Raw genomic sequence first — 15,985 nt, 5'->3', positions numbered from 1 at the left:
ATTAATATAAATACGTAACATGATCAACTTATTACTATAATATTATTATATTGTTATTTTGTTATCATTAAACAGAAATTGACTCGTGCATTTATTAGCAATTAATGAACTTTAATTCACTGTAGAGTGTAGACAATACACTTATATCACTATTAAAGTAAATACAGTAAATCTGCTCATACCTTCAATGTGATACTTGCGCCTGCGTAGCTGCACACAGGCGACTGATCCGTGGTGGAATCGTTGACACCACAAGTCTCATTTCTTCATCGGTGGATTTGAGCCGCTCCCTCTTTGATGTCTTAATTTCAGTTAACGTCGAGAAGCCCAGTTCACACAAATATGTAGTTGAAAATGGCAATAACACATTAACTGCCATCTCGGAGATAGCCGGGTATCCACTCCTTATTGCCAACCAAAACGTATCCAAAGGCACTTCGAGAAGTTTTAGTTTCAATGTTCTGTCTGCTTTCAAATCTGCGAGCTCCTCTTGTATATATTAATCGGAAGATGTTCTGAATTCACAACAAATGGATCACGAACCCAGTCGAAATTTTGTACACTCTCTCCAAAATACTTATTGAATTTCTGCTGCAGCATTTCTAAATGTTCTTTAATTGTGTCCATCACCACTTTATTGCCGTCAGCAAGTGGCCATACAGTCGGGGACATCTCAAACGACCCATCTGTAATTCTCTAACTAGCAACCAAAATTTGCGAACTACTTCAGAGCACAGCTGTGATAGAACTGAAACAATTGTAAAACGCGGGATCTCTACTCTTCAAACGGAAGAAGTGACACTATACCGACTTATTTTTGAAATATTTATAATTTTAAATGAAGTCCAACAATCGGTGGGTGCATCGTTACAGGAAGAAAGTCATAAAGTTGAAGAAGCTCTAACTTCTAACAAACAGGGGCAAATACCGAAACAGCGTTATAAAAGACAGGAAACCCCAGGCTAATCCCCGCAGTTTTAGGGAAAAGCGCGTACACAGAACATGCGGCAAGCATATCAAAGAAGCTGCGTAGATGCGAGAAAAATAAAAATAAATCAATAATGAAAACTATGATATAACAACAACTGTGAGTAAATAATTTATGTTTAATTTCTTAGAATACAACATTACTGTACATAAAAAATCACAGCATGTAATAAAGAATAAACAACCATCATCTTATTTAATCAGTGCAGTGGCTGAGAATAAAATACAAGCATATGAAACATGGTAACTGGGATAAAATAAAACAAATAAAATTTGACAGTTAATTTCTTACAATAGGTAAAAGTTCGCGTCACACCTTTCACCTTGTGACGGCACACCAGTGTGTTGCAGAACACTGGTCTAGAAAATCGAAATTACCGGCCATGGGGATTTGTTGTGCCGACCACGTGACACCCTCTGTCCACAAAAGTTGGCACTAAACTTCACTGACAAGCGGCGGTCACTCAGTTGGTATAGTTCGCTTGCGGACTAAAATCGTGGAGTTTTTTTTAATTGTGTTATATTTATTATCATAAAAATTATTATTTATAAAAAATATGTTTATATTCATAAATACATTTCTGGAAATGTTTTCATGTTGTCATGGAGCTCGTGAGTAAGAAGTTTGCCTTCATATGGTAAATACAAAGACATAATATCTATACTGACTGTGCATTTTGTAGGTACTCCATTCTTGGCTGAGACAGTACAAACATAATCATGTATATGCTTCCATGAAGTCTTTTCCAACAAATTTTGAACCAGAATAATATTAAATTGGTTTTATGCTTTGCTATCATAGGGTAATGTAATTATATAACAATTATTTCTTTTCGTGGTTTAGTTAGCGGCACGTTCTATAACTCAGACTGTATAGTGTTGAATGGTTAGAGAATAATACGTGTAACATGGAGCGGATGTGGACCGAATCAGTCGTGGCCTAAATTGTGGTACTGTCTCAGAATTTTCTTTCTTCATGATGATATTGAACTGCCCCTTCCCCTTCTTCTCTCAATATACTTATTACCAGAGCCGTGAAGTAGGGAGAAGCAGCCCATCGTCACTGGCTTTATTGCTGTGTTTGCAAGCTCCCCAAGATATTCATGGGGTATCCAAGATGTATGGAGAAGCTACAGTGATATGTCGGCCTTTCAGATAACAATAACAGAGTTTAATAACAAAATAACAGAATTACACAAAATATAGAAAAATACATAATCATGGCAGAACAGGGTACAACAACCCAAACCCATGATTGCGGAGCAATCACTTGTCTCCAACAGTCGTGACCAAGAATAAACTAACTCACCCCAGTTTCCTAACTTCCTTTGGGCGTTAAACAGGTTACCCCTCAAATAATAATAATAAAAATAAATAAGAAAATAAATACGTGCATCGCAACCATTCTAGGCCAATGGCTTGCGATCGCGGGCAGCCTTACCTTACCAGCCAGTCAGACATACCGAACACAATTTAGAGGTACCAGGCCAAAACAGAATTTCCAGTAGCAATCCCTGCTAGCTGGTAAGCGCCCACTCAGGACGACGTCTGACAGACTGTGACTCAGGTCTCATCTCCTTCCGAGACGACGGAAGAGGGATAGAAGGTCACGTGATACACAGACATGATGAGGGTAATACGTCAACATATAGGGGTGAAGATGGAATCTGGGAATGGCAGACGCCGTGACATCACGCACAAGAGCAAGCTGACCTTCAGCACAGCTCAATATTTTATTGTTTAGATAAGATTCTTTCCCATTGAATGAAAAGGGCTGTTGTGCAGATGAAAAGTTTGAGTCCTTTTGATATTCTTGTATGTTATTAATCGTTTTGCTGCTATGCTAGTTCTCTCATGCTTCCCACATTGTTTAATTATTTTCAGAAATTGTTTCACATTTTCTGCCCAGGGAATCGCATATTTACATTTACTGTTAGTGGCCCTAAAAATGACATCTAAATATGTTTCCTGTAGACATTCTAAAATATTGAAGAAACTGCATATGTTGTATGGACACCATGACATATGCAACAGGTTGTTGAAAACAAATAATAAATATCAGTGCTTCTTTCTTCAGTTCCAGTAACTGAGTTATGAATTAATAGGCCTATCTGAAATCACATTACTCCCCAAAAATAGTAAAACCTTATGGATAAGTTCAGAAAAGTACAGAGTAAATGCAATTCATATGGTGAGACTGCTAAGCATGAATAAATGATATTTAATGACCGCAAAATATACTTTGTTAGAGAGTAAATGTTAAAAATAAAGACTGCATGTTAACTGCAGAAGATGGAATTTTGGTGCTTGATGATTGCTGTTCCCTGAGAAGACTGTTCATTTTAGATTTCCTCATTGAAGTTTTAAATGTCAGATTCTATATGTGTTCATCATAACTGATGAAATGGCCAAGAAAATGTATTTTGTAATGCAGTTTAATTACAGGTTAAGACAGTTTTGTCTTCCTGCATGTGTTACACTTGAATCAGTCAGTGGAAAGGGAACATGTCTGCATCACAGCCATTGAACATGTTTCCTTTTCCAGCTTACTGCCTCAGTTATACTGCCACTCATGTTTTATAGCTGGCCTGTATATTGGTGTTGTCAGTTTTTTCATTTTTTAAAAACAACAGTAATAATGACTAGTTTATACTGTGGTAGTACATGACATTAAATATATTGAGAATGTGTGATTTGTTTGTCCCTCAGACGTTGTGCAAGGGATGTTCCTTCTTTCCTCATAATTTTAATTGTGTTATGCATTGTGATGCCTATGTTCTAATGATGTTCTGAAAGAAGAGATGGTTATTAATACAGCATTTTAACTGCAAGAATCTGGACTGACAAATGCTGAAGTAACTTCAGAGTTTGTTGATGTAAATGAAGTATTTATTAGAGTATGTAAAAGTTTGGTGTTACGGTCACATTTGATTTCACCTTATTATGCTGATAAGTGTACGACTGTTTCATAAACATGATTATAGACAGTTCCAGCCACATACATATTTGTATGAATACATACTATTTATAATTTTGACACTCAAAAGGTAAAATGTCCTATGCAAATTCAGTGAGTAAATAAGACCACTTGGTATCTATCAGAGCCTATGTATTCATGTATTTTCTTTGCATCTCTGTTTTATTGCTTTGGTGAGTTCTCTTTCTTTCCTTACCACATTTTATTATAATTATTGTTTGACTCAAGTCTCCTGTGCATATTTTTCATACCTTGTTAGATGAGGTGACCGCCTCTGTGGTTTAGTGGTCAGAGTTCCTGGCTACAGATCCAGAGGTCCCGGTTTCGATTCCTGGCACTACCTGATTTTCTGAGAAGTAGTGGGTCTGGAACGGGGTTCACTCAGCCTCGTGAGGATAATTGAGGAGCTATTTCAAGGAAATAGCGGCTCCAGTCCCAAAAACCGAGATTAACGGCCGTGGGGATCCATTGCGCTGACCACGTGACACTCTCTATCTGCAAAAAGTTGGCACTAACTTCGCCAACAAGCAGTGGTCACTCGGTCAGTATAGTTCACTTGCAGACTACAGGCCACGGAGTTTGTTAAATAAGGTAGGATGATCAGTGAAGTGACTGGCTGTTGGGTGTGTGATCAGTGCCAGAGGCAGACAAACCTGTCTGATGGATACTAGGGGCTTCTTGCCTCAGGATACAGTGGCCAGAACAGGAAGCTGACTACTCACCTTTTTCTAGTCCTGAGGATAAGAATGTATGGACATTTCTTTACACTCCTGTGTCTTCATGATGATGCTTAAGCAGAGAGACAGTTTTACCTCCTTCCACTATGGCTTGGTCTCTTTGATTAGAATTAGGCTCCTCTGCAGCCCAGAATGCCAGTCAACCTACTTTAGGAATAAATAAGTCTGACTGTATATGTACTGTCACCTTAATAGGTGGGTAGAGGCTGGAAAGGCAATACTATATATATATATATATATATATATTTCTTTGGGTGTTTTGAGACTGAGTCCACTTGGTATGTCAGCCACTGTTTGTTGTACCAGTGTCAGATGATAGATGGTAATTAATGTGGAGCAGTTGGTGGAATGAGAATTGTCAGGGGAAATTGAAGAACTTGCAGGTAACCTGCCCCAATGCCACTTTCTCCACCACAAATCGCACATGACCTGATCTGGGATCAAACCTGGGCCGCCACAGTGGGAAGCCGGCACCTCAGAATCTGAGCTATATCATGGCCCACAGTATGTTAACTGGAGGTGTCGGTAATAATGGAAATTTGTTTCCTACTAATTTATAACGCATGTGCGTTTTTTTCCCCCAGGAAAAGTAATATTCTGTGGGAAATAGAATGTCAGAGGTTAAGAGGTTATATCAGATGACATGGAACTAAAACTGCCCTATCTGAATGTGAGTTATAGGTCTTGTGAAAAGAGCTTTTAAATGTGTGACGTGTGAGCTTTGTAGCATATGAAAAACAGAATGGAATGATAATGTCACGTATTGGGCGTATAACACGACAAATAACTTCACGCCGTATTTGATATAGCGAATTTTATTTCACATTCGCACTTACAATCACCCAAATTACAGATTCACAATTACTGCTATCTGCAGTATCACAAATACTACACTCCAAATGCCAGAATGCAACTGACTGGTTGCTGGCTAACTCGGAACTCTCTCGGAACTAACTCGTAGGTAGCTGCCTTGAGAACTGTTGATCACACACTGGCTCAACTACTACTGAACTCGGCGATGGCCACCTTTCAACTAACTCATAGCTGCTGTGCAGTTCCCTTATATAGCCGCAGTGGTGCCTGTTGCATGCCACGTCACAGTAGGAAGCAGTGCCGTGTCACCGTGTTTGCATATAGCCTAGCAACGCTGTTACCTCGCGCCGTCTTACGTCACCGCGCGTTGTGCGTTACGTTACCATGCGGAGGGGGGGAGGGGAGCGCTGACTCATCCGCCACGTCACTGTGGCCTGAGTTGTCACTTTGCTGCTGGGTAGGGAGGGGTTCTCCGTTGCGCATCATGTCACAATAATTTTTTATTGGAGATGGCATTTTATTTTATGAGTTTTGCATCCCTTCTCAACCAAAACTGGAAGTCAGAGGGTGCTGAAATTCTACAAGAATACTGTTTTCTATGGAGTCAAAAAATTAACCACCTTTCATTGAAATATGGGGAACTCAGGTTGTAGAATGTAATGGTCTGGCATTAAATGTCTCGTATAATTAATATTATCCCACCATAAAAGCCAAGAATTATCACAACATCCAATTTTTTGTTAACACCACAGTAACTGTGTAACTAAAGCTGTGAATAACCATTTGGGTACACACTTTTGTGGGTAATGGTGGCTAATGGTCTAAAAGTTCTCATTTTTGTTGCTTCTGTTTTTCTTTTGGCTTTATGATCTACATCCATGCCTCACTACCCACTTTTACCATTGGCTTGACTGGTGCATGCACACATGCACATGTGTGTATATGTGTGTAAGTAAGTAAGTTCTCTCCAGACATGTTCATAGTATTATAAGTTGAAAACCCTGCATGTGCTCATGCACACGCATGCACCTGTGTACACACACACACACACACACACACACACACTTGCTCTCTCTCTCTCTCACTCACTCCCTCCCTCCTGGACATTGTTTTTAAAGTGTTGAAACTATTTCTCTCTTATGTTGCCCTGTAAGTGCTTCCCTTTTGTTTTCTGGACCTGTATGGCTTAATTATTTAAATTTACATACTTGTTGTAATGCAAATGTATCATTAACATGTTGACTGCCCTGGAGGACACTGATGTATATGCCCCATGGTTTACCTAGCTGCCATGGTCGTCCTCTACGGACCCTGTACTCCATATAACAGTTACCGGTATCGAGCCTCTTGTCCTTTGATGTGCCATTGCCATGTGTCCAATGGTTGAATGCAGGCTCTAAGGGAGTGTGTCCACAATGGTTTGCGGCAACTACAGCACTCACCAACATATACAAGTCTGACATACGTGATACTAGTCAGCGGCTGTTGTAACTCACAACATTGCAACAGCGCAGTGACTTGAGACAAGGAATGTACAGAATCTTGGAGGTCTGAGACAAAAATTGTCAGAAATCATGATGGCAGTCAACATGGTAAAGTAGGACATATGTAACCCATTTTTATTGTACCGTATTTGTAGCTCTGATATGGTGACTGCATTCTGGTTAGATTTCTGTTAATCATGTCGAAGCGTGTTAATGTTGAAGCCTATGCCTTTGAATTGTTCTCTAGGAATATACCGGTGAATATTCTGTAAATTTCTTCTTTTAAGGGAGAGAATATGTTACAGGTATATGTTGAACAGGATATGCACTACAACACTGATTGCTCAGTTTATTTTTAAGACTTGCTTTTAATGGCCTGGAAATAATTTTGAACAGCTTACAAATACATAATTTACCACTGTATGCCTTTAATTTTATGTCTGAGAGGAATGTTGTGGAGAATGCAGTGTAATATCAGCAGATAATAATAAAAATAAGTGTAAATTATTAAGAAAATGGTACATTTCTATTGAATTTCAGTGGATATGAAAATTCTTTGGTTACAAACTTTCAATATGCAAATTGGTATCATAAAACATGTTTAGTTTATCACTATGACTTCCTTGTTTCCAAATACTGTAACTTAAATTCCATTTCAATGAGTTGGCATCTACAATAGATAATCTTTTTGTTTAAAAGCACCAGAGATAACCTGGTTTCCTTTTCTTATTGACACAACTTTTATTATTCAGGTGTATTAATAGTGATAGGACTCTCTGGATGTGCACAGACTAGAATAATACAAAAGTCTGTTGAATAATCAAAAGAGGCCTATTACCAGACATTTCAGAAGACACTGTTGAATGGCACTAGTGTTATTTCTACCTCGTAAGTTCCCATGGACGTTATGATGCTGTTCTTTATGATAAAGAGAAAACAAATAAAAGGTTTGGGTATCCTTCAATGGCTTAATATGCACACCAGATTCACAGAATTTATCAGCTGATTGAAAAGTTGTTAGGGAGGACAGATAAATGTGGTGATATCTCAAAATAAGTGAGAAAGATATAGAAGCTGCACTTATCTGTATGTATAAGACATATCATGAGAATGGTGAGTGACTGTTTATTATTTATGTATATAACCTTGATTTCAGGGAAAGTATAGGTTGTGGTATGAAAACCCCATAGTTTTATCATATTATTATAAATATTTTAAGTTTGGAAGCCCCAAGGTGTCGTGTCATCAACCAACACTGTTGCATAGAGGGCCATTGTTGACACCATCATAATTATTGTCACTATCATTGTGGTTACCATAGTCATAAGATGAGGTATGTACAGATTATACTGATACAGAGGAAACATTTGTATTAAATGTTTAAGAAACTAATAGAATGTTGCTTAGCTTTTAAGCAGTGTTTTATGTGTGAAAAATACAGTCACTCCAGTATGGGACACTCACAGTTTGGCAGAAGTCACATTTAAAGTATCAAGTTCAGTATGTAAATTTGTTATACTTCCAGTAATGTATAGTGTTTCTCATAGAATGGATTCCTTCATATTCATCAAAAGCAGTTCATTCAGGACTTGAGCACATCACAAGAGCACTGTAAGTTTAAAGGGCTCTGGGATGATCAGGTTGCAAGTTTGACTGTTTTCTGGAGTGGCTGTTTTGGTCAGTCCTTCAGGTGATGAATGATTTGTTGCTTGACCGTCTAATTTATTTCGCACTGTTTAGTAAAAAAAAACTGAATTTTTGTTTAATATTTTTCTTCTTGATATTATATGAAATGTTTTAGAAACAATAGCAATATTTTTTTTCATATTTCAAAGAGACAGTATGGAGCAGTGGCTCTCATTTTGCCATCATAAAATATTAATTTACACCCACACTAAAATCATGCTTTCTCTGTGGGCTATGTATTTGTGGCAGTAGATCTGTAATATGTCCTAACGTGAGCTTAATAAAGTGAGTGGGATATTTTAGTCAGGATAAGAAGTGACTGTTATACTAAGGATATACATGGTAGAGGCAAACATTCATGGTCTTATGGCCATGTGACCTTGCCTGTCAGAGCAGGTTTTACTATATACTATTTTCAGAGTAATTCTTCCAGCAGTTATATAAGTGCAGCTGCTGCAAACACCCTGTAGGCCTGTTCCAGATAATTTTTTAAGTGCTAATTGTACGCTCATTCATCTCATCTGCTGATTGGAACCTGCTTCTGTTCAAGAGGCGTTTCATTCTAGAGAACAGATAGGAATTAGCAGGGTCTGGATGTAGAGAGTATGGAGCTGGTGGAGGCATAGTGATACCATTCTGGTCAGATACTGGTACTAAGGGACTGACAGGCTGGTGCAGTGTTATGGTGGACTGGCCAGCCTGACTTTATGCTGATGATGAAAGATACATTGTTTTGTGGATGTTGTACTGCTCTGTCTCTGGTCCTCTCAGATGATCCTCAAACGTGTGCAGTGGCCTCGTTATTACAAGCTACCACTGGTCTTCTCATTCATGGATCATCTTCCAGGGATTTTCAGTCCTTGTAATGCCTAAACTATTTGTATGCTGCCACCCAACTTATGATTGTGTCTCTGTAGCCAGTGCTTTGATCATGACATAGGTTTGTGAGTATGTCTTCTCAAGCCATCTTGCAACCTATTTGTGCACTGAGTTATGAAAATAACAATATTCATTGAGTGAAACAGACTGTGGTGCCTTTGTAAGTCCCTGTACATTTAGTATGGCAGAAAGTACCTCTGCCCATACCTTTTCTACATATGCTTTTATGCTCAAACTTGAAGTTTCACACAAGTACTGCATTTTTTGGTGACTGTTGAAAATGTTCATTAACTGTTTGACTACCACATTCTAAGAAAATATTGGTTCCCCTCATTTAGAGACAATGGGAGAAAGTACTCATAGGTCTGATAAAAATATGAAAACACTGAATACCTAAAGATACAGGTAGAAGAGGAAAACCATATAAAAGTAAAGACTTAATTCTGAATGTAAACCTTGAAAAATATGTTGATGATAAGTAGTAATTCTTCCTGTTCTTAGAAGTATGTGGTGTGCAGATTTCTTTTCAAACAAATTGCAGACAAATTGTAGATCTAAATATGGCACTTCTTTGCTTCATCCATATGATTATCATTTTAACATTCTTCATAGTAGTGCCAAATTTTTATTGTAATACTATTTTTGGATATATAGTTGTTGTGTGATTGATAATATAATTCTGAATTATTGGTTTGTATAGTGGTGCTTTAACAATTGTTCAGTTTTCACATTATTGCTGTTCTAGTTGAGAATTACAGTGAAACGGTCATCCTTCATACATTTGGGAAGATATGCAAGAATTCCAGGCAGTTATAGATTTCACTAATCCCAAGCAGAAACTGTCAGGTATTTTTATTACAGAATTAATATAATATTCATAATTGTTAAACAGTGTTTTCATCAAGAAATTTCTTTTCATTCTGCTAGCATCTGTTGTGTACTATGTGTGCATGGAAACTACTGCATTATGATTTACCAAAGTGGAACATAACAACATAGTTATTAGTTAAGTTACAAAGCGTCACTGCACATATCTGGAATCTGTAATACAAAGAATTCAATTGCAGGAAGAATTTTTAAGGGGTTACTTATAGCGTATCATTATATTTGACTATGCTGAATTGAAAAGGTCAATATGTAACATGAAAATGAAAATGTGCCCCAACAAATGTAATGGTTTATTGCTCGATATGTACAAACTTCTATGTTAAAAGCAGAACACTTAAAATCTGAATGAAAGTGAATATGTACATGGTAAAATCAGTGTAGTATATATGCTATGTTATTTTAGTGTAATCTTTACAACTTATGTTATGCAAATAATAATTATCTTAAAATATTTTATTTTCTCGTTTTTTTTCTTTATATATTTTATTTTATTTTTTCACATGTATATAAATTTGTTATGTATAAACAATTGTCAGATATTATAATTTTCTCAAAAATAATCATCATATTTGTTCTCTGGATACAAAGATGTTGTATGAAAATTGGACTTGGATCTTAGCTTTTATGGTTCAACCACGAAAATGTAAGAATTATATTTCCTATTATACAGTGCCGCTTGCATCATATATGTATGTGTGTGTATATATACATGGAACTTCCAAGAAGAATTAACCATTAAATTATTAAACACAAAGTAATTTGTCATGTTATTCTCATGTTATAGAAATCATCTACATAAAGACTCAACTGCACCTGCACCTCACACAATGCAAGTTATATCCTAGACATTGTTGTTACACCATATTAGTGTGATGGAAGTCACTCATGTCCAGGTGTTACACAGAATTGCTAATACCAAGGAAACAAAAACCATTTTGCCTTCTTAACGTTTGTCCTGGTGTCATATTTGTACACAATTATACATGCACTTTGTCTTGAATGTGATGGTATATTTGTTGCATTCATTCATGGAGATTTTTTGGAGAGGAAATAACACAGTATAATTTTTTAAGAATAAGATACACCAAGGGGGAATGCAGTCGCATGGTTGAGGCACTATGTGGCAAGCTGGAAAATCGTGGGTTCGAGTCCTGATGAGGTCATTGGATTTTCCAGTTGACCTAATCCTTCCAGCCGCACTATGGCCCTGGGGGTTGACTCAACCTCTAATAGAAATGAGTACCAGGAGTCTTCCTGGGGTAAATGGCAGCAGGCATGTAAGGTTGGCATCCTTACTGCCATTTGTGAGCTGATTGTCAAGAAAGTGTGAGAGCCTTAACCTCTTACAACCTTATGGTCCACTGCAGCCTGTTACAAGGATATTGTGACATGTTGACCCCTACCTCCCCAGCGGCACGTAGCGGTAACGTAGCGCTCGCGTAATAGGCGAGTCATCACCCTGCCACTCTCCCCGCGCTGACGTCACGAGCGGAGCCGAAGTGAGCCGAGCGGAGGTGGAGTTAGCCGAGCTCCCGAAACCTGGTAACTATGCAACGCGAGTCAAAAGCGGTGACGTCACCAAGGGATATCGCGGTTGCCAGGCAGCAGTCAACAACTCCTGTGATGTGGCACGCAACAGGCACTGTAACGTGTCTCGAGTTCGAAGCTCGTTGGTCCCGTGTGTAAGTTCAAATCCCACTTCTGACACCATTGTAACGTGTTTACGTTACAATATCTTTACCTTTAAGATATACCAAAAGTTCCACTAAACTGTATTGCTTTTTTAATTGTAGAGTAGAAAATAGGGCATGACAAAAAGCAAGAAAGACAATTTTTCTCATGTAATATATTACATTTCAGTTTCCAGTTCCTAAGTTATCATAAATTATAATTATGTGAGGAGTTCAAAAATAATTGAAACAGTGTGTGTATTTGCTTGCTAATACTTGTATTGAACCCCCCCAAGGTGTCTCCGCCTTGTCATGGTGGTGGGGCTTGCAGACTCCGTGACCTGGAGAGCTATGCCAGTGGTAGTTTAACTACCAGTAGGGTCACCCATGCCAGAAAGGTCAAAGGGTAGAGTCAAGACTAAGAGAGATACCCTGGTCCTCCAGGTTGGGGGTTGGGCATGAGGCTAACAACCTCATCTTGTAAAAAGAATTTTCTTCAGAAACCCAACAACCAGTCTCGGGTCATCATGCGTGGATCCATTCCTATGGCAGCAAGCTTTGGTTGTGGAGACTGGTTGTAGAGGAGGCCAAGGCTCACCCAGTGCTGTAGCGGTGGTAGGTAGATAGGTAGGTAGGTACTTGTATTGAATGAGACTTTTGTGTAGAATATCTGTAAATGTCGAATATTGGTAGATATGAATTTAATAGTATTAACAAACAAGTAATGATGGTAACTTCAAGTTTAAATAAATAAATAAATATAAGTACAGACATTGTAATTCCATACATAGGCAGTTTTAGGGAAAGTGAAATATGCAGGAAGAATTAATGGGTTGTGATGTAAGTGTATATTAAAGGAATGTATGTTGAGAAACATACAATTTACAAGGTGTTGAGACATTAAATTCATATATAAAACTTGTAGTACATAAATTTATACTATTTTCAATTAGTTTATAGCTCTACAATGTCAAGGTAATATACGTGTGTCGTATGTCCTATACTACAGAGTGTCCCTTAAGTTTGGACCTATAACAGTATTTGAGATTTTATAACCGCTCTCTCTGTAATGCCCTTTACGTTGGGTGTCTCCTTCTTGTTGTCGCCGTCCCCTTTTACCTTCCTGTTCCTTCACCTGGCTTCCGCCTGCAGCGGCTGTTGCTGATGCTCTTTGCCAAAGGAACACAGGTGAATTTTCTTTACCTCAGAAGGTAGAGATGAGACTGTCTCAGGATCTTTTTTACGGGCCTCGCTGAGACAGGGAGGCAGAAGCGTCTAATGATACACTTGCCCTTTGCATGTGAGTATGCTTTATTATTTTTTTTTGTGAAGAAAGCGTAAAACAAAACACAGTTCACATACATAGCAATACACCAGGTGCTGACACTGCCAAACACAACTGTTCCTAGCTACATGTGTTGTTGGATTTGCATCTGAATTTTTCTTCCTGGCTGGACCACCACTTTTTTTTTTTTGAAGACTGTTTGAAGAGTATTTGAAGACTATGACTACTCGAAGACTGTTTGAAGAGTATTTGAAGACTGTTTGAAGACTGTTTGAAGACTATTTCTCTGAAGAGATGTGACCCTCTCCAGTTTTCGCGAAATTCCCAAGTCACACCCTCGACTTTTGAGGATTGGTCAGATTTGAAATAAGGGAGTTGACTCTGAATCCGCTACTTCCAATCATTTTTACTCTAGAGGCAATTTTTTTCTTTAATGACCTAACGTAACTTTTGAAGGCAATGATGTATACTGGCCATAGCGTCCCCTCCTGGCATGCCTTCGTGTGACTTAAGACTAGCAGAAACTGTCAAGAGTCAAATTTCCAAAGTGAGTCGCCGAGCGACTCTGGAACCAAAATTCCAAGAAATGCTGAACTAAATCACCAGGGGGTTTCTGGTGTCTTTGTGTGTGTGTGTGTGTGTGTGGTCCATCTGGGAAATAGGCCGCTTCGTGTGTGCAAGAGATGAGCTATGTCACACTCTGCGTAATTATTATAAAATACTTAGAATAACTCTCAATAATGATAATAGAGATACATTTCCTCTTCAGAAAGGTTCAAAATATGATGTGCTTTCTCATCATTTCTTTTCAACTTTGATTTAGAATATGCCATTAGGATGGTCCAGGAAAACCAGGTGTGACTGAAACTGAATGGGACACATGATCCTCTGCCTCTGCTGATGATGTAAATCTACTGGCAGGTAACATAAATGTCAAGAGGTAACAGAGCAAGCTAAATACATGTTGATGCCTCATAACCAGAATGCAGGACATGATGACGTAAAAGATAGCTAATAGATTTTCTGAAAATATTGGAAAGTTAAAATACTTGGGGATGACAGTAACAAATAAATTTGATTCATTATGAAATTAAGAGCAGATTGAATTTGCGTAATGCCTGTCACCATTCAGTTCAGAAGCTTTTGTCTTCTCATCTTCTGGCTAAAAACATAAAATTTACAGAACTATATTGTTGCCTGTAACTTGGTCACTGAAATTAAGGGAAGAACATAGACTGAGGGTTTTTGAGAACGGTGCTGAAAAGAATATATGGACTAAAGAAGAATGAAATCTATGTTATGTGTAAGCATCTGAACTCACCCCTCCCTCTGACCTGTTAAGAAAATTAATGCCATAATCGAAGCAGGCAGCGTTGGCTGGATTGTGCATTTATGCAGATGTCACGGGAACCATGAGTTTCTGTATCCAGGTGTTGCAGATGCAATAATTTGTGAGTGAATTGGGACTAATGGGGGCACTGAATCTGGCTGGTCTACACCAAGAAGATAAGCATGACAGCCCAATTATGGAGGGAAGTAAGTTCAATGTTCATTCAGATTATCTTTACCAGAGAGTAAACTATATTGGCATTAATAAAGGAAATATGAGAGGTTTCCTTTTATACTGAGGTACAGCCACTTCTATAAGGACTAGCAGAACAGTGCCTCTGTTGAGTATAGAGGAGTCTACATAAGTGGCAATATACTGAAATAGAAAGGTGAGTATAGGTACTGTAATGTAGCCATGCATGAAGAGGCTTCTATATGGGCCATAATACAGGTAAGACATATTAGATAATGCAGTGCTGTAGAGGTCGGTCATATTCTTTTGTCATATAGGCTTGTAGGGAGAGGCATCTACAGGCATTAATATAGACATACAGAGATGGCTTTATATTTTATATTGTAGACACGTAGAAGAGGCTTCTGTATAAGCGGTAAGTTATCTACGGTATAGATATGAATGAATGAGTGAATGTATGAGGGGTAGGCTTTCTCAGCTCTTGCACCACGACCTACAGTGGTCTATTGTGCTTCCCCTTTTGATTATCCCCTCAGCAATCCTGCGCTTCAAATGAATCGTAGGATTTTGTATGTGGGGGCGTCGAAATAGTCACTTGGTTCCATAAAGTATTGGCCCAAGTGACGTAATCTTAAATAAGCTAAGGCCTCACATTCGCACAGGATATGTGTGGCTGTTTCATTTTCTTCTCGACACCTCTCACAAGTGGGACTATCAGTTAGTCCCAGTTTGAAGAGGTGTCCTTTAAGGTGACAGTGTCCTGTAAGTAGTCCTGCCACCCATCATAGCTGGTTCCTGTTTGACTTCAACAACTCCTTCGCTCTTTTAGTAGAGGGTCCTTGTATGAGTCCCTTTGCTTGCCTGAGTCCAGTCAATCCCCAGTATTTCTTGTGTTTCATATTTGTCCAGTCCCTGATTGCCTGTCTTCCAACTCCTACAGAGATGCCACAGGCTGGTTCAGGTCCTATGAATGGAAGTTCAGCTCCAATCTTAGCTAATTGATCTGCTGTTTCATTTCCAGCAATACCCTCATGCCCCGGCACCCATATCAGTTGTA

At 38.4% G+C, this 15,985-nt stretch overlaps 1 protein-coding gene across 1 annotated transcript in view; it reads left to right on the top strand.

Moving 5' to 3' along the window:
• The window catches only part of LOC111866270 (actin-binding protein IPP), a 37,027-nt gene extending 25,822 nt beyond the window's left edge, over window positions 1–11,205 (top strand). Inside the window, exon 10 of the mRNA XM_023855057.2 lies at window positions 6,801–11,205. The gene's annotated coding sequence lies outside the window, so the exon portion shown is untranslated. The remainder of the gene's footprint in view (window positions 1–6,800) is intronic.
• The last annotated feature ends 4,780 nt before the right edge of the window (window positions 11,206–15,985 follow it).

Source organism: Cryptotermes secundus, unplaced genomic scaffold, assembly GCF_002891405.2.
Source record: "Cryptotermes secundus unplaced genomic scaffold, Csec_1.0 scaffold1025, whole genome shotgun sequence".
NCBI classification, from domain to species: domain Eukaryota; kingdom Metazoa; phylum Arthropoda; class Insecta; order Blattodea; family Kalotermitidae; genus Cryptotermes; species Cryptotermes secundus.
The sequence above is the reverse complement of the archived record's forward strand: the minus strand, read 5'-3'. Positions and strand labels throughout refer to the sequence as shown.